General features: G+C 40.6%; 1 protein-coding gene across 1 annotated transcript in view; it reads right to left on the minus strand.

Annotated features, from left to right (window-relative positions):
* LOC120039787 (zinc finger protein 850-like) overlaps nt 1-25,382 on the minus strand; it is a gene marked incomplete at its 3' end in the record, with an annotated part of 135,897 nt that overhangs the window by 56,027 nt on the left and 54,488 nt on the right. The window lies entirely within an intron of this gene.

The following is a 25,382-nucleotide window of genomic DNA, read 5'->3' on the forward strand; positions in this document are numbered from 1 at the left end:
ATCACTGATCTATGATCACGGATCTATGCACCCTCAAAACTGGCTTGTTTTGGCTGTACGTTCAGCCTCAAACCAAGGTTGTTTTTACTGTATGTTGAAATCATGGCCTATTTGTCTAAATTGTCTGGGGGTGTTTAAAAATCGAAAAAAGCTCAAAACTTTCCAAAAATGGTCTCAAATTATAGGTATGGGCACACTGGAACAGAGCATGTGTGAGCTATGACTGTGACTTTCCTATTTTGGGATATATTCAGCCTCAAAACAGGCTTGTTTTTGCTTAATGGTCAAACCATTTTTTATTTCTCTAAATTGTTTAGGGGTCTTCAAAAATCAATAGAAAGTACTGTACTGGTGTCTTCTTGCTGGTTTGGACGTCCGTGGCTCTGGTTCCTCTGAGTCTGGTCTTTCTCCTGCCAAAGAAAGTGTGTTTTTTAAAATAGAGACCCGAATGAAACCTCCACATGATAAAACGGCATTGCTACGAGGGTAAATCCTAATCAGATCCCTCAATAACCTAAGGCCAGTTTTAACAATCTTGGTGCGATTTTAAATCAAATGTTGTAGAGTTTACTGGTAATTACTAATATTTACATTACTTATTTATTCATTCTGTTTTACAAGTCAGAACACAAAAAACGAAACAGTTCTAAATATATAACTTTCAAAGCTGTATGATACAGAATGCGACCTACAGTCGCGGCCAAAAGTTTTGAGAATGACACAAATATTAATTTCCACAAAGTTTGCTGCTTCAGTGTCTTTAGATATTTTTGTCAGATGTTACTATGGAATGCTGAAGTATAATTACAAGCATTTCATAAGTGTCAAAGGCTTTTATTGACAATGACATGAAGTTGATGCAAAGAGTCAATATTTGCAGTGTTGACCCTTCTTTTTCAAGACATCTGCAATCCGCCCTGCTGTCAATTAACTTATGGGCCACATCCTGACTGATGGCAGCCCATTCTTGCATAATCAATGCTTGGAGTTTGTCAGAATTTGTGGGTTTTTGTTTGTCCACCCACCTCTTGAGGATTGACCACAAGTTCTCAATGGGATTACAGTCTGGCGAGTTTCCTGGCCATGGACCCAAAATATTGATGTTTTGTTCCCCGAGCCACTTAGTTATCACTTTTTCCTTACGGCAAGGTGCTCCATCATGCTGGAAAAGGCATCGTTCGTCACCGAACTGTTCCTGGATGGTTGGGAGAAGTTGCTCTCAAAGGATGTGTTGGTACCATTCTTTATTCATGGCTGTGTTCCTAGGCAACATTGTGAGTGAGCCCACACCCTTGGCTAAGATGCAACCCCACACATGAATGGTCTCAGGATGCTTTACTGTTGGCATGACACAGGACTGATGGTAGCGCTCACCTTGTCTTCTCCGGACAAGCTTTTTTCCGGATGCCCCAAACATTCGGGAAAGGGGATTCATCAGAGAAAATGACGTTACCCCAGTCCTCAGCAGTCCAATCCCTGAATGACTTTAGCTTCCCTCCAGGCCTGAGGGCGCACACTTTCTAGTACGCTTAAATTAAAGACAAGGCAAATAGGAGTGGCAATATCGGCCGCTATTATCCTCAATTTTCCATCCACGTTGTCAGACACAGGTGACAAGTCATTGTTGATATTTTTGCCCAAAATGTCATTGAAGATGCTCCAAAGATTTTTACTATCATTCTTCATGTCATTTATCTTTGTTTCATAGTGTAGTTTCTTCTTCTTTTTATTTAGTCACATGATTTCTCAATTTGCAATACGTTTGCCAATCAGTTATACAGCCAGACCTATTTGCCATCTCTTTTGCCTCCCTCTTCATCATACCATTTTTTGATTCCTCATCAATCCACGTGGATTTAATAGTTTTTACAGTCATTTTCTTATCGGGTGCATGCTTATTAGTAACTGGGATAAGCAATTTCATAAATGTGTCAAGGGCAGCGTCTGGTTGCTCATCATTACACACCACGGACCAACAAATATTATTTACATCAACAACATAGGAATCACCACAAAACTTATTGTATGACCTCTTTTACACAATATTAGGCCCAGCCTTTGGAACTTTGGTTTTCCTAGACATGGCTACTATATTGTGATCACTGCATCTGATGGATCTGGAAACTGCTTTAAAACACATTTCTGCAGCATTAGTAAAGATATGATCAAAACATGATAATTTCATTCCTCTACTGTTTGTAACTACCCTGGTAGGTTGACTGATAACCTGAACCAGGTTGACAGCACTGGTTACAGTTTGAAGCTTTCTCTTGAGTGGGCAGCCTGATCACAGCTTTCCTCCAGTATTAGTTAATTAATTAACAGTGTCTTGAGTTTAGTTTGCCTGTTCAACAGTCTTGTTTGGGGGTTTGACTGGGACAGACAATGTAACATCCATAATGTTTTAAGGAAAAGTTTTTGTAAAACAAGCACCTTACATTGGATCATCTTTTAACTTTCTCTCTAAAGCTAACGTTCATCAAGGTTTTATGGTCTATTGGTTTCTCTCTTTTCATTGGCAGAATCCTTTTTCAGTGTTATGATATTCATAACATCCATATCCACCAGTCTATCTTCCTGTCAACTAACAGAACTCTGCTGGTTGTCCTGGTAACAGATACCAGTCTATCTTCCTGTCAACTAACAGAACTCTGCTGGTTGTCCTGGTAACAGATACCAGTCTATCTTCCTGTCAACTAACAGAACTCTGCTGGTTGTCCTGGTAACAGATATCAGTCTATCTTCCTGTCAACTAACAGAACTCTGCTGGTTGTCCTGGTAACAGATACCAGTCTATCTTCCTGTCAACCAACAGAACTCTGCTGGTTGTCCTGGTAACAGATACCAGTCTATCTTCCTGTCAACTAACAGAACTCTGCTGGTTGTCCTGGTAACAGATACCAGTCCATCTTCCTGTCAACTAACAGAACTCTGCTGGTTGTCCTGGTAACAGATATCAGTCTATCTTCCTGTCAACTAACAGAACTCTGCTGGTTGTCCTGGTAACAGATACCAGTCTATCTTCCTGTCAACTAACAGAACTCTGCTGGTTGTCCTGGTAACGGATACCAGTCCATCTTCCTGTCAACTAACAGAACTCTGCTGGTTGTCCTGGTAACAGATATCAGTCTATCTTCCTGTCAACTAACAGAACTCTGCTGGTTGTCCTGGTAACAGATACCAGTGGGCAGATCTATTTAATTTGTTCAAACTACAGCACTTACTTTCATGAGTCAAATCTGATCCTTTCTTCTCTCCTCCTCCTCTCACAGTTCCACTCAGCCCCGTTGTTTTCCTGCAGTCCACCAGCAGCACAGACAACCTCTTCATACCCAGCAGCAAGGTGCTACCGGGAGAGGCACTACACACGGACTCCGGGAGGGCGGAAGGGCTAGCGTTGTCCTGGTAATCATAAAGAGGGGACACAGACACATATCATTATGGATGCTGAAGCCACTGTTGTCATAAAGTGCTTTACAGAAACCCAGCCCAGACCCCGATAGAGCAAGCTGTATGCTAGAACAAACCAAGCTGTACCATCTGGTGTTCTGATCTGGAGAGACTCTTCTCTGCCTCGTCAGCATCAGGATGTTGTTGAGGCTCCCCAAAGGATCCACGATAGTCACGTCTCTCTCCTGTGTGAACGAGAACAGCAAACAGACGTAAACTTATGACCATCTATTACAATCAAGAGGCATGAATATGTCTAAAATTGCCTTTTTCATCATGATTTTGTCAAATATTGTTTGTGTTGCAAATGTATAGGGTCAATTCCAATTCTATCCACTGGGATTATCTGCCTCTAACCCTATTACAGGGGCTGAGTCACTGGCTTACTGGTGCTCTTTCATGCCGTCCCTAGGAGGGGTGCGTCACTTGAGTGGGTTGAGTCACTGACGTGATCTTCCTGTCTGGGTTGGCGCTCCCCCTTGGGTTGTGCCGTGGCGGAGATCTTTGTGGGCTATACTCGGCCTTGTCTCACGATGGTAAGTTGGTGGTTAAAGATATCCCTCTAGTGGTGTGGGGGCTGTGCCTTGGCAAAGTGGGTGGGGTTATATCCTTCCTGTTTGGACCTGTCCGGGGGTATCATCGGATGGGGCCACATTGTCTCCTGACCCCTCCTGTCTCAGCCTCCAGTATTTATGCTGCATTAGTTTATGTGTCGGGGGGCTAGCGTCAGTTTGTTATATCTGGAGTACTTCTGTCTTATCCGGTGTCCTGTGTGAATTTAAGTATGCTCTCTCTAATTCTCTCTCTCTCTGAGGACCTGAGCCCTAGGATCATGCCTCAGGACTACCTGGCCTGATGACTCCTTGCTGTCCCCAGTCCACCTGGCCGTGCTGCTGCTCCAGTTTCAACTGTTCTGCCTGCGGCTATGGAACCCTGACCTGTTCACCGGACGTGCTACCTGTCCCAGACCTGCTGTTTTCAACTCTCTAGAGACCGCAGGAGCGGTAGAGATACTCTTAATGATCGGCTATGAAAAGCCAACTGACATTTACTCCTGAGGTGCTGCACCCTGACAACTACTGTGATTATTATTATTTGACCATGCTGGTCATTTATGAACATTTGAACATCTTGGCCAGGTTCTGTTATAATCTCCACCCGGCACAGCCAGAAGAAGACTGGCCACCCCTCATAGCCTGGTTCCTCTCTAGGTTTCTTCCTAGGTTTTGGCCTTTCTAGGGAGTTTTTCCTAGCCACCGTGCTTCTACACCTGCATTGCTTGCTGTTTGGGGTTTTAGGCTGGGTTTCTGTACAGCACTTTGAGATATCAGCTGATGTACGAAGGGCTATATAAATACATTTGATTTGATTTAGAATGCCCCGTTAAAACAATACATTATTTCAAGAACTTCATAGTGCCCCTGTTTTTAAGACAGTACTCACTGTTTGTAATCTTATCTTGAGCCTCCTCCCTTTTCACTCCCAAAACGTCTTCCTCCTCTTTTATTGAGATAGCCTCCTCTTCCTCTTTTACTCTAAAAGGTTCTTCCTCTTCTTTCACTACATTCTCTTCTTTCAATGTTATGGCATCTTCCTCCTTTTTGATTCTGAAAGCTTCTACCTCCTCCTCTTCCACTTTGACAACCTCTTTCCCATCTTCCTCTTTCACTGTAATATCATCCTCTTCTTCTTTCAATGTGATAGCTTCCTCTTCCTCCTTTTTCATCCTGAAAGATTCTTCCTCTCCTTTCACCAGAGCTTCTTTCTCCGTCGAGCTTAGTGAACTCATGCTCCGGTCGATTAGCCTAGTGCATTATCAACGTACCACATTTGCTAATTTAACAAGCAAATTACGTTTAAATGAACTAGTAGATAAGTAAACAGAATTATATTCAAAACACTAAGAGTAAAATACACAAGATTGGTCTAAAGCGCTTCAATGTTTCGGTTTTAGGTTCGCTAGAAAATCACCACGTTGGTTGAATCAGAAGCCTTTTGTCGCTGTTGAAGAAGCCTCCAGTTCCGTCCACTAGATTATACGTCACGCAAGCAGCATCACCTGAAAGACTCAAATCGCCATCTGCTGACTGGAGTGGGTAACGCAGATTGGAAAAATATGAATTACAATGTTTATTCTTGCAAGCAATGTCATGAGAGGTAATAAAAATAAAAATAAACAGATGTTATGTTTTCTCTTACTTCTTACAGCCAATACTTTACTCCAGGGCTGACCTGCCCATTAGGTAGGATTAGGTGACAGATTAAAGAGTTTTCATTTTTATGTCATAGTTGTTCTGAACCCACTGCCTGCAAGTCGTCTAAATTAGCCTAAGTGATTTGTATTTTCCTTCAACTTTCTGAAGAAGAAAAAGCCCTGAAATGCCCCTGTCTGAGTGCATTTGTCTACCATTATGTTTAGCTGTTGGGCGATTATGCTAATGACAACCATCTTCTGGTTGATTAAAAAGCTTTCCCACAAACCTTGTCAATTAAATGTTAACTATAAAGTAGTCTATGCCTACCTGACAGAATGATATCATGACTATTTGCATCAATCCAGTTGTGATTTGTTCAGCAGACTCTGCAATCACATGTGTGCTACAGAGACACCACTAACCAAGCAAGGCTCTTGCTGGTGACACTTGAATTAAAGGGTATCTACACCCAAAAATGAAAATTTCTTAGATTTTTCTCAGACTTCAAATGTGGTCTCTTGATGTGGTTTAAGTATTGTTGTGGACTTAGAACATCCAATGTTGTTGTTTTTCTATTAACAGTGTGATTTAGAGAGAAAAACAGAAAAACAGGGACATCAGAAACCTGGAAAAACTAAATGGAGAAAATTGAATTCGTTTTTAAAAAATTAGATAGAGATGTTATAGAGCCCTAAAAATTCTATACATTTTCTCTCATTACTGGATTGTCTAGGGATAGTGTAGAGTAACAGCTGTATTCTGAAGTGACCTTTAAACTTTTTGAAATCGGCTTTAATTTGGTGTATTGCACTTGTGAATGTATGAAAGTTAAATATTCCCAAAAATATGTTTGAATTTCGCGCTCTGCCATTTTAGTTGATGTTGTCTAGGGGTTCCTAGCCTTAAGAAGTTTAAATGAGAAGTTTATCTTTAAACGCTTCAATGTTTCAGTTTTATGTTTGCTAGCAAACCACCGCGTTGATTGAATCAGAAGCCTTTTGTCACTGTTGAAGAAGACTCCAGTCCCGTCCACTAGATTATTCGTCACGCAAGAAGCATCACCTGAAAGACTCACATCGCCATTTGCTGACTGGAGTGGGTAACGCAGACTGGAGAAAAATCTCCATTACAATGTTTATTCTTCGCAAGCAATGTCATAAGAAGTTATTTTAAAACAACCAGATGTTATGTTTTCTCTTCCTTCTTACAGCCAATACTTTCCTCCAGGGCTGACCTGCCCATTAGGCAGGATTAGGTGACAGATTGACAATGGTGGCATATTCCGAGCTAAATTGACCAAGGCTCATCAGTAAGACACATAATAAATAATAACACATCACATAATGCTGCCCAAAAAATAATGAAAACTTCTCTCACCCAGTGGCATGTGGGCTATTTAGGAGAATGTTGCTGTTGCCACATGTAGCAGTGCCCGCTTTGTTTAAGGACAGATAGGACGTGGACAGATAGGACTCTACCTTTGAAGAGCACATGCCCCTTTGCCCTTACAGTCTCTGAAGTGCCCTTTTGGGTGGTCGAATAATCTGTATTCATTTTTTGTCATAGTTATTCTGAACCCACTGCCTGCAAGTCATTGTTAAATTTGCCTAACTATCTTACAGGTAGACCCTCTTTCACTCTCTCTCATCATGTCACAAGATGTCAGCCTCCCAGAGGCAGGGCAATAAAAGGCCCCAGCTCACTCAACTGCCCCTCCCCTCTCCAACAGACATCAACCCAGAACATCCTGAAGACAGAACATCTTAAAGATAATCTGGGAATCCTTTCTTCATCATGGAGATTTTTGAAAGTGAGTTGAATATTCAATGTGATGTTTGTACAGTGGATTCGGAAAGTATTCAGACCCCTTTACTTTTTCCACATTTTGTTAAATTACAGCCTTATTTTAGAATGGATTAAAAAAATTACATATTCAGCAATCTACACACAATACCCCATAATGAGAAAACAAAAACAGGTTTTATGAAAATTTAGCACATTTCTTAAAGATAAAAAACAGAAATACCTTATTTACATAACAGTAAGTATTCAAACCCTTTGCTATGAGACTGTCAGATCAAAAACCAAGCCATGAGGTAGAAGGAATTGTCCGTAGAGCTTCGAGACAGGATTACGATGAGGCACAAATCCTGGGAAGGGTACCAAAACACTTCTGCAGCATTAAAGGACCCCAAGAACAAAGTGTGGTGAAGAAGGCGCAACAGAGCCTCTTTAACCTCAGGAGGCTAAAGAAAGTTGGCTTGTCACCTAAAACACTCACAAATTTTTACAGATGCACAATGAAAGCATCCTGTCGGGCTGTATTACCGCCTGGTACGGCACCTGCACCACCCACAACTGCAAGGCTCTCCAGAGGGTGGTGCGGTCTGCCCAACGCATTACCGGGGGCAAACTACCCACCCTCCAGGACACCTACAGCACCCGATGCCCAAGAATATATAATCAAGGACATAAACCGCCCGAGCCACTGCCTGTTCACCCCGCTATCATCCAGAAGGCGAGGTCAGTACAAGTGCATTAAATCTGTGACTGACAGACTGAAAAACAACTTCTATCTCAAGGCCATCAGACTGTTAAACAGCCTTTACTAGCACACTAGAGGCTGCTGCCTATAGGCATAGACTAGAAATCACTAGCCACTTTAAGGAATGGAACACTAGTCACTTTAATAAGTTTACATATCTGGCATTACTCATCTCATATGTATATACTGTATTCTATACTAGTCTACGGTATCCTAGTCCGTTCCGCTCTGATATCGCTCGTCCTTATGTATATAGTCTTAATTCATTCCTACTTATATTTGTGTGTATTGGCTATATGTTGTGCAATTTGTTAGATATTACTGCACTGTTGGAGCTAGAAACACAAGCATTTCGCTACACCAGCAATAACATCTGCTAATAACGTGTATGTGACCAATAAAATTGGATTTGATATACGTCCTGGATGGCAGGAAACTTGACCCCAGTGATGCACCGTGCTGTACGCACTACCCTCAGTAGTCATATCCCAGTTCAACTATTTGCTTATGGTCTTGGCTACAGCCACTGTGTTCTTTGGGAACTTCAATGCTGCAAAAAAATGTGTCTCCCTTCCCCAGATGTGCCTCGACACAATCCTGTGTCGGCGCTCTACACACCATTCCTTCCACCTCGTGGCTTGGTTTTTGCTCTGACATGCACTGTGAACTGTGGGACCTTATATAGACAGTTGTGTGCCTTTCCAAATCATGTCCAATCAATTGAATTTACCACAGGTGGACTCCAATCAAGTTGTAGAAACATCTCAAGGATGATCAATGGAAACAGCATGCACCTGAGCGAGTCTCATATCAAAGGGTCTGAAAACTTATGTAAATAAGGTATTTCTATTGATTTTCTACAATTTGCAAACATTTCTAAAAACCTGAATACTTTCCGAAGGCACTGTATGTATATAAAAACATGTTTTCCACTAACCCTACCATCCATCCCCTAATTAGAGTAAACTAATGCACAACAACTATTAGGCTTCTATGTCCAGCTTCTACATACTATGTACATTTTACGGACACAATGTATTTTACAATATTTATATTTAGTTTGTTTTTAATCCTATTCTTCAGTTACCCTAAACCTCTCCCATCTATCTCTGAAGACCATCCAGTGCTATCCTTCAGTTACCCTAAACCTCTCCCATCTATCTCTGAAGACCATCCAGTCCTAACCTTCAGTTACCCTAAACCTCTCCCATCTATCTCTGAAGACCATCCAGTCCTATCCTTCAGTTACCCTAAACCTCTCCCATCTATCTCTGAAGACCACCCAGTCCTATCCTTCAGTTACCCTAAACCTCTCCCATCTATCTCTGAAGACCACCCAGTCCTATCCTTCAGTTACCCTAAACCTCTCCCATCTATCTCTGAAGACCACCCTCTTTGATTTCTATTTGCCATATATTTTTAACTGTGCTGTTTCACAAAAGTTATTGACTTTTATAATCTCATCGTTGCTACAGATTGTAAATTAAAATAAACATGTTTGCTAAAAGTATTATTATTTTATTAATCAATTGACTATGACTTTTCAAATCATTCAGTAGTGCTGTATGCAGAGTTAGCTCCAGGTAAATGTTGCCATTCCTTGACCTGCGACCAAAAACAAGCAACATATGGACAGTACCAAAACAAATGATCTAATGATTCTGTCTCTTCGCAGCTAAATCTGCAGGGGTTCGTTGTATCCCCATATATATTTTGTATAATAATTTCAATTGAAAAATTCTAAGTTTTGAATCTGGTGTCATTCACAATTTTCATGAACCAAGTTTGGTCTTTAAAGCAGGGCTGACAGACAAGATTCTGACTTTTCCCCCCTTCCACTTGTCTCTTCCATTTTTGTGGTAATGCTGCAATTAGTTGGTTGTAATTTTGGGTAGAGCAGAGATTTCCATATATTTTTATGAGCTGCATGTGTGACAACTCCACCAGTCCTATTGATGGTATAATTTACAAAGATTATACCTTTTTCATGTAATCAATTTTATTTATTTATTTTGATCAGTTACTATATTTGAGTTTAACCATTTTTTTAAATTATTTGTTTGGTCTTTTCTGGTGGATTAAACTGAAATTGCAACCAACTTTCTAAGGCTTGTTTTAAAAAATAATGATCTTTTGGAGATGATTTCATTTTCAAATAACTGAAAGTGAGAGGTTGTAATCTGAATAAAGAGAAAAAGGCCATTCTTGAACATCGGGTGAGACATTCTTACTAATCTGATAGAGAACCAGGTCGGAATAAAAGTATAACTTTTGTATGATTGAAGCTTTTAGTTAGAGATCTAATGCTTTAATAATTAATCATTTCTGCCCCCCGAATTCATATTCATTATATAAATAGTCCTATTTAATTTAGTCTTGCTTACTGATATAAATACAATTGAATATTCTTTTCTCGTATAATTTAAAAGGGGACTGGGAGACAAGTCAGGATCAAGGCAAAGATGAACGGAGCAAAGTACAGAGAGATCCTTGATAAAATCCTGCTCAGGACCTCAGACTGGGACAAAGGTTCACCTTCCAACAGGACAATGACCCTAAGCACACAGCCAAGACATCGCAAAAGTGGCTTCGAGACAAGTCTCGGAACGTCCTTGAGTGGGCCAGCCAGAGCTCGGACTTGAACCGGATCGAACATCACTGGAGAGAGCTCTGGTGCAGGTTTTCATCAAGGATCTCTCTGTACTTTTCTCCATTCATCTTTCCCTCGATCCCTGCCACTGAAAAACATCCCCACAGCATGATGCTGCCACCACCATGCTTCACCGTAGGGATGATGCCAGGTTTCTTCCAGATGTGACGCTTGGCATTCAGGCCAAAGAGTTCAATCTTGGTTTCATCAGACCAGAGAATCTTGTTTCTCATGGTATGAAAGTCCTTTAGGTGCCTTTTGGCAAACTCCAAGATGGCTTTCTTTTGTCTTTTACGGAGAAGTGGCTTCCGTCTGGCCACTCTACCATAAAGGCCTAATTGGTGGAGTGCTGCAGAGATGGTTGGTCTTCTGGAAGGTTCTCCCATTTCCACAGAGGAACTCTTGAGCTCTGTCAGAGTGACCATCGGGTTCTTGGTCACCTCTCTGACCAAGGCCCTTCTCCCCCTATTGCTCAGTTTGGCTGAGCCGCCAGCACTAGGAAGGGTGGTTCCAATCTTCTTCCATTTAAGAATGATGGAGGCCACTGTCTTCTTTGGGACCTTCAATGTGGCAGAAATGTTTTGGTACACTTCCCCAGATCTGTGCCGTGACACAATCCTGTCTCGAAAGGAATATATCACATCAAATATAGGCTACTTAAAGTTCAAGTTAGATCACACATTCCGCCGATTGTTGTTGAAAAACGTTTCTTAAACAGAACAAAACGGGGATAAACATGAAACATGGAATATGATTGGCAGTCATCTAATATGCGGTAATAGAAATAAGGCCATGCTCATGAAAAAACAAATCGTTCTGCCTCATCTTAAACGGCACTGTTAGGATGGTGGACCATCTTGCTACACATGGGAAACTGTTGAGCTGGAAAAACCCAGCAACTTTGCAGTTCTTGACACAAACCGGTGCACCTGGCACCTACTACCATCCCCCGTTCAAAGACACTTAAATATCTTGTCTTCCCCATTCACCCTCTGAATGATACACATACACAATCCATGTCTCATTTGTCTCAAGGCTTAAAAATCCTTATTTAACCCATCTCCTCCCCTTCATCTACACTGATTGAAGTGGATTTAACTAGTGACATCAATAAGGGATCATATCATTCACCTGGATTCACCTAGTCAGTTTATGTCATGGAAGGAGCAGGTGTTCTTAATGTTTTGTAGACTCAGTGTAAAGCACTACAGATAATCAAGTGCTATTTGAATGTGACGCATTTGCTCTATTGTTTACAGCGGGGTTGGGAAATTCCAGTCCTCGAGGGCCTGATTAGTGTCACAGTTTTGCCCCAGCCCCAGCTAACACACCTGACTCCAATAATCAACAATTCATGATCTTCAGTTTAGAATGCAATTTGATTAATCAGCTGTGTTTGCTAGGGAGGGAGAAAAAGTGTGACATCAATCAGGCCCCGAGGACTGGAGTTGCCTACCCCTGGTTTACAGGATTATTTGTATTTTAAAGAGCGTAGCTTTAAGGGGCTTTAGTACCGTCACATCTAGATAAAAACGAATGTAAAAAATGAACAGAGCAAATGTTTATTAAAACACTACCTAATCATATAAGTATTTATTCAACATTTACATATTCATATTGTAATGAAACAGTAGGGAGCAGGTCTCGAACCCTCGACCTTCTAGCCCGAGGTCCGGCGCGCTATCGACTGTGCCGCAAAAGCATGCTCGTGCGGCAGGGTTGATTTCCGCGACAATAAACCCAGGGTCGCTATTATTATTACACTATTAAGCTTCTACGTCTGTATACAGGACGGTATTATTTGTAAGACGTAAGAGAAAATATATCAGCTTATTGTTAAATTATTATGACGTTCTTTCCAATACAAAAGTGTAGTAACTATTGTTTCCAAACTGCGTTACCCACTCCAGTCAGCAGAAGGCGAGTTTTTCAGGTGATGCTTCTTGCGTGACGTATATTCTAGTGGACGGGACAGGAGGCTTCTTCAACAGCGACAAAAGGCTTCTGGTTTAACCACGCGGTGCTTTGCTAGCACACCTAAAACTCTTTAGACCATTCTTGTGTATATTACTCTTAGTGTTTCGAACATAATTCTGTTTACCTATCTACAGGTTCATTTATAAACGTAATTTGCTTGTTAAATTAGCAAATGTGTTACATTGATACTGCACTAGGCTAATTTCCCGGAGCATAAACGCACAAATCTAGACGGAGAAAGAAACTCTGGGGAAAGGAGGCAAAGAAGCTTGAAGAATGAAAAAGGAGAAACAAGAGGATGATATTACAGTGAAAGAGGAATATGGGAAAGAGGTTGTCAAAGTGGAAAAAGAGGTAGGCGCTTTCAGAATCAAAAAGGAGGAAGATGCCGTAAAATTGAAAGAAGAGAATGTAGTGAAAGAAGAGGAAGAACCTTTTGGAGTAAAAGAGGAAGAGGAGGCTATCTCAATAAAAGAGGAGGAAGACGTTTTGGGAGTGAAAAGGGAGGCTGAAGATCCGATTACCACCAGTGAGTACTGACTTAAAAACAGGGGCACAAACTATGCAGTTGTTTAACTAATGTGTGGTTTTTAAGGGGCATTATACTGAAGTTCTGCACTTTAATATGTTGTTCAGTACTGTAGGAATTGTTTAAGGGGCAATCTGCCATTGGTACATATATTTTGTGCACTTAAAAATTGTATTTATTGAATTCTCTATGGTCTATATTAAAGTGCACTTATTCTAATATAACAGGCTTTTAAAATATAATATACAGTGCATCATTTCTACTTAAAATATCAAAGGGACGCAAAATGCACCCATTTTGTGGAACGGCCCTTTAACATTTGCATCACAGTGGTGGGAAAAGTACGCAATTGTCATACTTGAGTAAAAGTACAGATACCTGAATAGAAAATTACTCACGTAAAAGTGAGTCACCTAGTAAAATACTTCCTGAGTAAAAGTCTAAAATATACTGAAGTATCAAAAGTAAAAGTATATAAATAATTTCAAATTCCTTATATTAAGCAAACCAGGTGGTGCCATTTTCTAGTTTTTTTTACATTTACGGATAGCCAGGGACACACTCCAACTCTCAGACAATCTACAATTGAAACGTGTGTTTAGTGAGTCCGCCAGATCAGAGGCAGTGATGATTACCAGGGATGTTCTCTTGATTAGTGTGTGAATTGGACCATTTTCCTGTCCAGCTAAGCCTTCAAAATGTAATGAGTACTTTTGGGTGTCAGGGAAAATGTATGAAGTAAAAAGTACATCATTTTCTTTAGGAATATAGTGAAGTAAAAGTAAAATTAGTCAAAAATAGTAAAGTACAGATTCCCTGAAAAACTACTTAAATCGTACTTAAAAGTGTTTTTTACTTAAGTTCTTCACACCACTGATCACCAAAAAAGCATAATTAAAGTGTCTAATTTAGGCCCTTTAGACATATATTCATGCCTCTTGTAACACTATGTAATTGCAATAGATGGTCATAAGTTTACCATCTGTTTGATGTTCTCGTTCACACAGGAGAGAGACATGACTATCCTGGATCCTCTGGGGAGCCTCAACAACATCCTGATGCTGACGAGGAAGAGAAGAGTCTCTCCAGATCAGAACACCAGATGGTACAGCTTGGTTTGGTCTAGTATACAGCTTGCTCTATCGGGGTCTGGGTTTCTGTAAGGCACTTTATGACAACAGTGACATCAGCATCCATAATGATATGTGTCTGTCCCCTCTTTATGGTTACCAGGAAAATGCTAGCCCTTCCACCCTCCCGGAGTCCCCGTGTCGTGCCTCTCCCGGTAGCACCTTACTGCTGGGTATGAAAAGGTTGTCTGTGCAGCTGGTGGACTGCAGGAAAACAACAGGTCTGAGTGGAACTGTGAGAGGAGGAGAAGAGACGAAAGGATCAGATTTGACTCATCAAAGTAAGTGCTGTAGTTTAGTTTGAACAAATACAATAGATCTGCCCACTGGTATCTGTTACCAGGACAACCAGCAGAGTTCTGTTAGTTGACATGAAGATGGACTGGTATCTTTTACTAGTAGGGCTGTCACAGACTAATAAACATCTTGTTTGACTTAGTCACCTGTTCTTTCGACCAATCAATTGGTGCACATTTTAAACGTGTATTTCTATATATACACTACCGTTGAAAAGTTTGGGGTCAATTAGAAATTTCCTTGTTTTTGAAAGAAAAGCAAATTTTTTGTCCAATAAAATAACATCAAATTGATCAGAAATACAGTGTAAACATTGTTAATGTTGTAAATGACTGTTGTAGCTGGAAATGGCAGATTGTTTTATGGAATATCTACATAGGCGTACAGAGGCCCATTATCAGCAACCATCACTCCTGTTCCAATGGCACTTTGTGTTACCTAATACACGTTTATAATTTTAAAAGGCTAATTGATCATTAGAAAACCCTTTTGCAATTATGTTAGCACAGCTGAAAACTGTTATGCTGATTTAAAGAAGCAATAAAACTGGCCTTCTTTAGACCAGTTGAGTGTCTGGAGCATCAGCATTTGTGGGTTTGATTACAGGCTCAAAATGGATCAATTAGCCTTTTAAAATTATAAACTTGGATTAGGTAACACAACGTGCCATTGGAACACAGGAGTGATGGTTGCTGATAATGGGCCTCTCTACGCCTATGTAGATAATCAGCCATTTCCAGCTACAATAGTCATTTACAACATTAACAATGTCTACACTGTGTTTATGATCAAATTTATGTTATTTTAAATGGACAAAAAAATAGCTTTTCTTTCAAAAACAAGGACATTTCTAAGTGACCCCGAACTCTTGAATGGTATTGTATATCCTAACACCATCCATAATGTAAACAGCATTCTGCATGAATTCCGACTGAACTTGCAACAAAACAATTTTATGAAATCTAATTTTGTTAGAAATCTAACATTGTTTAACATGGTCAAGTTCGGTTTCTGTGCAATCTTCAGACACTCTAGAAGGCAACCAAACTCGTTTCATCGTTCTACATTATGTATTGGCTATACAACACCTGAATTAGCCCATGAAGGGTCTTGGTCCAATGACCACCTATCGTTTTGAAACCTAGCTAGATAGCCAATGAGCTGGGCTTTCCAGCAGTATGTGAACGCTGTTTGTAGGACAAACAGCCACCATGCTAGAGCTGTGCACAACAGAGTTCATTCTCTGGTGAAAGGAAACAGGACGCACTGTAGTTTGTTTCACAGCAGTTCCTTCTCTTCTTCAAACTTCTCAAATCTGAAAAAGTTAAACATGGCTACTAAGAGTGGAAAAGCTAAATCTCAGTCCAAGTATAAACATTTTGATGATATTATTGCAGACATTGACCAGGAGAGTGACACAGAAGGAATGGATGAGGACTCTGTGAGTGACTACAGTTATGATTCCAGCGCGGAAGAAATGTTTTTGGAAGGAAAAGATCCACTTTTAGACCAGTAAGTAAAATAGGTTTTTGCTTCTCATGCTAATGCAGTTGTTTCAATGGTCACATATTCATTTGATATTTTTTGTTGATTTATTTATATATATATATATTTATATATATATATATATTTATACACGCATTCGAAGTTTACATACACTTAGGTTGGAGTCATTATAACTCGTTTTTCAACCACTCCACAAATTTCTTGTTAACCTCACTAGGGTATCTGGGACGGTAGCGTCCCACCTCGTCAACAGCCAGTGAAACTGCAAGGCGCCAAATTCAAAACAGAAATCTCATAATTTAAATTCCTCAAACATACAAGTATTTCACACCATTTTAAAGATACACCTGTTGTAAATCCAGCCAAAGTGTCCGATTTCAAAAAGGTTTTACGACGAAAGCACACCAAACGATTGTTAGGTTAGAGCCAAGTCACAGAAAAATACATCAATTTAGTAACAAAAAGCAGAAATAGAGGTAAAATTAACTTCTCTTAAAACTTCTTATGGCTGCTGTACCGATATCGGTACAACATCCGGGAAAATTTCATAATGACTAACTAAAATAAAACGTCGTAACATTAAACATTCTTGAAAATGCAAGTGTCTTACATGCTTCAAAAGATTAGAATCTTGGTAATCAAACTACGTTTTCCGATTTAAAATAGCTATTACAGAGAACAAATGCCATGCTTTTGTTTGAGAAGAGCGACAAATTCACATCTGAAGGTAAAATTATGATTTACATTCTGATATCTTGCTCTTATTTCTCTTCCCGAGGGTCCCAGTGATCAAACAAAGTGCCGTTTTCTTTGATAAAATCAATTTTTGTAGTCTAAAACTAAACATTTTGGAAACCGTTTGCCTCGCGACTTCCATCTCTATCAACTTTTTACGGAGCATTCGACGTAATTACATACAGTAAACAATCGTTTATCTAGTCATGGTTGGTTTCATTGCAATCCTCTGGATGTTTGCAACCCAGCCAGACGTAACTGTTTTTTTTGCGGGGAGTATTGACCGAAGTGAGCTGATTTGATGACAACAAGCAATGACATCTTTGCGCACCAGTAATATTGGCGAAGCTTCGTTGATTGACTGTATGTCTGCCCAATGACCACAGATCTTCTTGAAATCTAGCTGGGTAGATAGCCAATGAGTGGAGGTAAATGCCAGTATGTGATGTTATGGGTTGGACCACCATCCCTTGTTTGTGAACGCTAGCGTAACAAACGTTCTTTCGCTATAGACCTTCGGACTAGTTGCAGCAGAGCTCATTACACACGGCACTGTTGGGAAAGTTGTATTTTGGAAAGGGTTATTTCTAAGATTTCATTGAAGACATCATGGCGAATAAATCTGGAAAAGCTAAATCCAGGTCTAAATATACAGATTTGCACCAGATTATAGACGAGATTGATCGAGAAAGTGAGACGGAATTTTTGTTTGAAGAATCTGTGAGTGAATACAGTTATGATTCCAACATTGAGGAGTTCTTTCTGCAAGGACAGGACGCAGTTCTGGACCGGTAAATGCTAATGCCGTTGTTTGAAATATAAATATTATTATTTATTTATTGCAAAAAAAAAAAATTTTTTTGTTGAAATTTGCATTTTGTAATGAAATGTGTGATGAAATGTGTAAAGTACACATTGGCTTTACATAGTGTGTGTATATATATATATATATTCCATGTCAGATATATATATTTTCCATTTTTTATTCAAATGGAGTAGAACAGCAAACACACACACATGGCCACTGCGCCTGCTACTCCTCTCCATTTCCATATGAAATAGCCATTGGGTGCTGTTGGGGGGAGGGCAGGCCCACAACAATGGCCGCAGTTGAATGGAACAGCACTTCACCTTAGTGAAGTATTCTATACAATACATATCTGTTTATTTCATGTGATGATAAAAGGCTCATACAATACAAATATTTTTTTAATGTTTTCTTTCACAGTGATAGCGTCTCCGACTGGGAGCCTCCGGTGCCAAGGTGCCCATCCCCCACTGAAGCGGGTTCATCCAGCCGGACTCCTGCTGTCTCCGGCTCCACACCTACCCCCGTCCGGGTGAGAGGTGGGAAGAGGGTAACAAAGAAGCGGAGGAAGGGAAGTGTGGAACCTGCTGGTAGAGAGGTAGAGGGGCAATGGCACTCTGTGCTGGAGGAAGATGTGGAGCCTCGTGCTCCAATTTTCAGACCTAAAAGGCAACCCGGACCTCAGCTTGATATGACATCGAATTATAGCCCGATGCAACTTTTCCAACTGTTTTTCACCCCGGCAGTTGTTGATTCCCTTGTTTGCAATACTAACAAGTATGGGGCTAGGAAGCAAGCAGGAAAGAAACAGGAATGGAAGCCCATTTCCATGTCAGACATTTTCTGCTACCTTTCACTGGTAATTTACATGGGGCTGGTGAAGTTGAAAACCCTAAAGGATTACTGGAAAACATCTGAACTCTATCAACTGCCTTTCCCCCCCACTGTCATGTCCTCTACAAGGTTTTTAAATATCTCACGGGCGCTTCACATCAGTGACCCAGAAGTTGATGAGGAGAATGACAGGAGGAGAGGCACCGCACGGTTTGACAGGCTCTGCAAAGTCAAACCTCTCTACGCCAGCATGGTTGAGGCTTGCAAGACCCATTTTCAGCCCGCCCAGAACTTGTCCATAGATGAGAGGATGGTAGCCTCAAAGGCCAGAATTGGCCTAAAACAATACATGCGTAACAAGCCAACTAAGTGGGGTTACAAGCTGTTTGTTTTGGCTGATTCTGTGTGTGCATACACATGCAATTTCTTTGTCTATGAGGGGAAGAACACTTGTGCGACCGGTAAGGGACTTGGCTATGACTCTGTAATGGAGTTATTGGATTTCCAACTGCTGGGGAAGGGCTACAAACTGTTTGTGGATAACTTCTACACAAGCCCTACCCTGTTTGCAGACCTTAGGAAGCGGGAAGTGTGGGCTTGTGGCACTATTCGGACCAACAGGGTGGGCTTTCCAAAGACCAAGGTAAATGACATGCCTAAGCAGGCTGAGCGGGGGACCATGCGATGGATCCGTGAAGATGGCCTGCTGTTTGTGAAGTGGATGGACACTAGAGAGGTGGTGATGTGCTCCACTATTCACAAGTCCTTCAATGGCGACCATGTCAGTAGGCGTGTGAAAGACGCCATGGGTGCATGGACCACCAAAAATGTCCCCATTCCTGCAGCCATCAAGGACTACAACAAGAGCATGGGAGGTGTAGACCTATCAGACGCACTGATAGGGTACTACAATGTTCTACATAAGACAAAGAAGTGGTACAAGACATTGTTTTACCACTTCATTGACATTGCTGTGGTGAATTCCTTCATCCTGCAGAAGGAAATGGCGAAGAGCTGTGGACAGCCCCCCATCACACAGCTAGCCTTCAGGGAGCTGCTCATCCGGGAGCTTGCTGCCTATCGCACAAAGTCCACTGCATCACGCTCTGCCCCCTCTACCTCTGCCCGCTCTACCTCTGCCCGCTCTACCTCTGACCCCTCTACCTCTGACCCCTCTACCTCTGACCCCTCTACCTCTGACCCCTCTACCTCTGACCCCTCTACCTCTGACCCCTCTACTCCTGCCTCCAGTGGTGTTCATATGCCACAGTTCATTACTGCAGGCATGACTGTGCCTCATGGCCAAAAGGCCACAGCATGGAGGCGTCGTTGTGTTCTGTGTCACATGAAGTCCCCCATCATCTGCACCACGTGTTCAGTTTGTCTCTGCTTTACCTCAGAAAGAGACTGCTATGGGACATGGCACAGGCAGCAAAATATTGTGTAGAGGACTTCTAAAGGCTCTACCCCTATTTTTTATTTTTTCTAATTTGCACTGTTGTATATAGTTATATATCATTTCACCAATCCTAACCCTAACCCTCTAAAGGCTCTACCCCTGTTTTTTTTTTTTATATATTTTTTTAAACATTTATTTTTTTTGTGTGTTAGAATTGCTTTTTGATATGTTGTATATAGTTATAGGTCATTTCACCAATTCGGCCACTTGGGTACATTTGGGCAACTTGTGTGGGACACCTGGGTGACTTCATGCTAAATGTTATCAGTCTAAAACGTTGCACAACTACAGTTGCCCTCTTGTGTTCTCCATCTAAATTGTCCCCAGCATCCTATCTGACTGTTTGGCTATTCCAGTACATGTGAAAAAGGATGCTACAACAATAAAAACAGAAAACATATGTTTATTTCCTTGTATTTTCTTCTACCAGATCTATTGTGTTATATTCTCCTACATTCAATTAACATTTCCACAAACTTCAGAATGTTTCCTTTTAAATGATACCAAGAATATGCATATCCTTGTTTCTAGGCATGAGATACAGGCAGTTAGATTAGGGTATGTCTTCAGGCGGAAATTGAGAACAAGGGTTGCAGCCATAAGAGGTTGTTAAGGAGCCTGAAACAACACGAGAGAATACACACAGGTGAGAAGCCTTACCACTGCTCCCAGTGTGGCAAGTGTTTTAACCAGTCAGGGGATCTGAAAAAACATGAGAATACACACAGGGGAGAAGCCTTACCACTACTCCCAATGTGGAAAGAGTTATAACCATTTAAGGAACTTGAAAGTTCATGAGATAATACACACAGGGGAGAAGCCTTACCACTGCTCCCAGTGTGGCAAGTGTTTTAACCAGTTAGGGAACCTGAAACAACATGAGAGAATACATACAGTTGAAAAGCCTTACCACTGCTCAGTGTGGAAAGTGTTTCAACTGGTCAGGGGACCTGAACAAACACGAGAGAATACACACAGGGGAGAAGCCTTACCACTGCTCCCAGTGTGGAAGGAGTTTTAACCAATTAAGCAACCTGAAAGCTCATGAGAAAATTGACACAGGGGAGAAGCCTTAACACTGCTCCCAGTGTGGAAGGAGTTTTAACCAGAAAAGCAACCTCAACCAACATAAGATAATACACAACGGGGAGAAGCCTTACCACTCCTCCCAGGTGCAAAGCTTTTGCCCATTTAGGAAGCCTGAAAGAACACATGAGACTGCACATAGAGGAGAAGGCTTACAAAAGCTCAGACTGTGGGAAAACCTTATGAAATTGCTTCTTCCAATTATTGATAAACATGTACCTGTTAAGAAACTGACAGAACTGTTAAGGCTCCATGGATTGATGAGGAAGTTAAAAACTGTATGTTTGAAAGAGTTGGGGAAAAAGGAGTGGCTAATAAGTCTGGCTGGCTTACGTACTGCAAATGGAGAAATGATGTGACCAAACTCAACAAAATAATACACCTTATTAGGAAGCCAAGATCAATGATATAAAGAATGATGGGAAAAAAATCATAATGAAAGAAAAGCAGTGCAAGTATTAAATTTTGTAAAGTTAGTGTGGGAGAGGTGGAAAAATTGTTATCGATCAATAATGACATTGACAACTTCGATGGGAAGCTACTGAGGACAGTAGCTGACTCTATAGCCACTCCTATCTGTCATATTTTTAATCTGAGCCTAAAGGAAAGTCTTTTAAAGCCAAAGTAATTCCACTACCCAAGAGTGGTAAACACGGCCTTTACTGGTTCTAACAGCAGACCTATAAGCTTGCTGCCAGCTCTTAGCAAACTGTTGGGAAAAATTGTGTTTGACCAAATACAATGATATTTCTCTGTAAACAAATTAAAAACAGACTTTCAGCATGCTTGTAGAGAAGGGCACTCAACATGTGCTGCACTGACACAAATTACTGATGATTGATTGAGAGAAATTGATAACAAGAAGATTGTGAGAGCTCTATTGTTAGATTTCAATGCAGCCTTTGATATTATTGACCATAACCTGTTGTTTAAGAATGTCTGTGCTATGGCTTTTCAACCTCTGCCATAATGTGGATTCAGAGCTATCTATCTACTAGAACTCAGAGGGTTTTTAATGGAAGCTTCTCTAATGTCAAACATATAAAGTGTAATGTACTTCAGGGCAGCTCTCTAGGCCCTCTACTCTTTTCTTTTCTTACCAATGACCTGCCACTGGCATTAAACAAAGCATGTGTGTCCATGTATGCTGATGTTTCAACGATATACGCATCAGCAACCACAGCTAATGAAGTCACTAATAAACTGGTACTGAACATCTCTAAAACTAAGAGCATTGTATTTGGTACAAATCATTCCTTAAGTTCTAGACCTCAGCTGAATCTGGTAATGAATTGTGTGGCTGTTGAACAAGTTGAGGAGACTAAATTACTTGGCATTACCTTAGATTGTAAACTGTCATGGTCAAAACATATAGATTCAATGGTTGTAAAGATGGGGAGAGGTCTAGCCTCAAAGAGATGGTCTGCTTTTTTGACACCACACTCCAAAAAGCAAGTTCTGCAGGCTCTAGTTTTGTCTAATCTTGATTATTGTCCAGTCGTGTGGTCCAGTGCTGCAAGGAAAGACCTAGTAAAGCTGCAGCTGGCCCAGAACAGAGCGGCACGTTTTGCTCTTAATTGTAATCAGAGGGCTGATATAAATACTATGCATGCCAGTCTCTCTTGGCTAAGAGTTGAGTAGAGACTGACTGCATCACTTCTTCTTTTTATAAGAAACATGAATGTGTTGAAAATCCCAAATTGTTTGCATAGTCTGTAAGGGAATTCTGCCCTATGTGCACAGAAGAGACCACAGGAAAACGTATTTGATCAGAGCTTAGTTTGTTTAATAAGGATTGCAACCCGGAGTTTACACTTACAGCAATTTGCAAGCAAGACACTCTGTTCAAAAAATGGTGTTTTCCCTTTTTATCCCCTACTGAGGATCACCCCGCCCAGGGTGATGTCCCTTAACTTTAATACCATATAAGCTCATAATTAATAGTTGCTAATACAAAGATGTCTCTGCTAGGCGGAGTTCAGCTTATTGCGTTATTGGCTGTTAGTTTCCCAATCACTCTTCCCCTTATTGCTATCATGTAAGACTGGAAGTAAGACTGGAACATAGTATCAACAGGAACTCTTAGTTCCCTTTATCCATCTGTTACCTAAAATATAGTTTCAACACATAGACATCTGACTTTGTACAGTTGACCTTTTCATGCACTTGCAAGGTGTCAACCACTGATTCTTAATCTCAAGTTAAAGCAACACAAGAATCATTGTACTTTTGTCATCACAGGTGTTCCTATAATGTACAGATATCATCAAAGTTCTTACAAGTCAACTTACACACAGCTCTGACACACACACTTATCCCACCAGACATGCCACCAGGGGTCTTTTCACAGTCCCCAAGTTTCCAGAACAAATTCAAGAAAGCGTACAGTATTATATAGGGCCCTTATTGCATGGAACTTCCTTCCATCTCATATTGCTCAAATAAACAGCAAACCTGGTTTCAAAAAACAGATAAAGTAACACCTCACGGCACAACCACTCTCCCCTATTTGACCTAGATAGTTTGTGTGTATGCATTGATATGTAGGCTACGTGTGCCTTTTACAAAATGTATGTAGTTCTGTCCTTGAGCTGTTCTTGTCTATTGATGTGCTGTATTATGTGTCATGTTTTGTGTGGACCCCAGGAAGAGTAGCTGCTGATTTTGCAACAGCTAATGGGGATCCTAATAAAATACCAAACTCTGTTATTCTCTCTGAGCTAAGAAATAAAGAATCTTGGTTTGACTTGGACTCCAGCAGATCCTTATTTTATAATATCCACCACAACTCTCCCACAGATTGCTGTTTATCATTGTCTCAATGAAGAGTTCTTTGTTTTACTTTCCTGGGGGCATTTACAAGCCTTCACTATCTTCATCCCTAAACTAGCAACAATAACTATTGTCTATTGTTATTCTCAATAACTTCCTGGCCATATGAAATCCTAGCTAAATACAATGTCGGTGCCAGTTTTCATGTCTTTGATTATGCAAACATTTGTTTATTAGATTATATTTGTCATATAGCAATGATGCTCTCTCCTCAATCACTTACAGTTTCTTTGGAAAGTATTCAGACCCCTTGACTTTTTTCACATTTTGTTACGTTACAGCCTTATTCTTAAATGGATTAAATCAAACAATTTCCTCAGCAATCTACACACAATACCCCATAATGACATCACAATACCCCATAATGACATCACAATACCCCATAATGACAAAGCGGAAACAGGCTTTTTGTAAATTTCTGCAAATGTATTAATCACAAAAAAATTATTTAAATAAGTATTCAGACCCTTTGCTATGAGACTCGTAATTGAGCTCTGTTGCATCCTGTTTCCATTGATCATCCTTGAGATGTTTCTACAACTAGATTGGAGTCCACCTGTGGTAAATTCAATTGATTGGACATGATTTGGAAAGGCACACACCAGTCTATATAAGGTCCCACAGTTGACAGTGCAGATCAGAGCAAAAACCTAGCCATGAGGTTGAAGGAACTGTCCGTAGAGCTCCGAGACAGGATTGTGTTGAGGCACAGATCTGGGGAAGGGTACCAAAACATTTCTGCAGCATTGAAGGCTCCTGATTTAGCCCCCTGCAGTAAAAGGTTATTCATGGAGTAAAATGATCTGGTTAAGTCATTAGTAAAGGGCACATCGTTAAGAATACAGTTATCTTTTTTGTTGTTGTTTTGTGGTCTATATCCTGTCAATCATTTATTCCTTCATAAACAGAAAACATATGTCTGCCTAAACACAACATGTGTGCAAGGGCCCCTCTAGGTTCACGACCTCTTGACCATTACATCTGGATAGCTGACAACTATTTTTTAAAGGGTAAAAGTGATCTGTTTAGGTCGTCAGTAAAGGAAGTATAGTTTAAGAGTACAATGACCCTTTCAAAGAGGATGGTGTGAGGCCTCTGGGGCTTGTTTTGGGGGGGTTGACTGAGACATCCCTCGGACACTCTTTTATGGGGGGTAAAATGTATCTGTTTAGGTCATCAGTAAAGGGGACATCTTAAATATTACAATGACCCTTTCAAAGACAGACATCCCCCGGACCTCCCCCCATAACTATTAAATAATTAATAAATTATCTGTTTAGGTCAGTAAAAGATATGTTTTGAAAGACACCTGGGGGTCCAGGTTGTTAGTTATTTTGTGTACATATAGT

This window comes from Salvelinus namaycush, unplaced genomic scaffold (assembly GCF_016432855.1).
Source record: "Salvelinus namaycush isolate Seneca unplaced genomic scaffold, SaNama_1.0 Scaffold3, whole genome shotgun sequence".
Classification (NCBI taxonomy): Eukaryota; Metazoa; Chordata; class Actinopteri; order Salmoniformes; family Salmonidae; genus Salvelinus; species Salvelinus namaycush.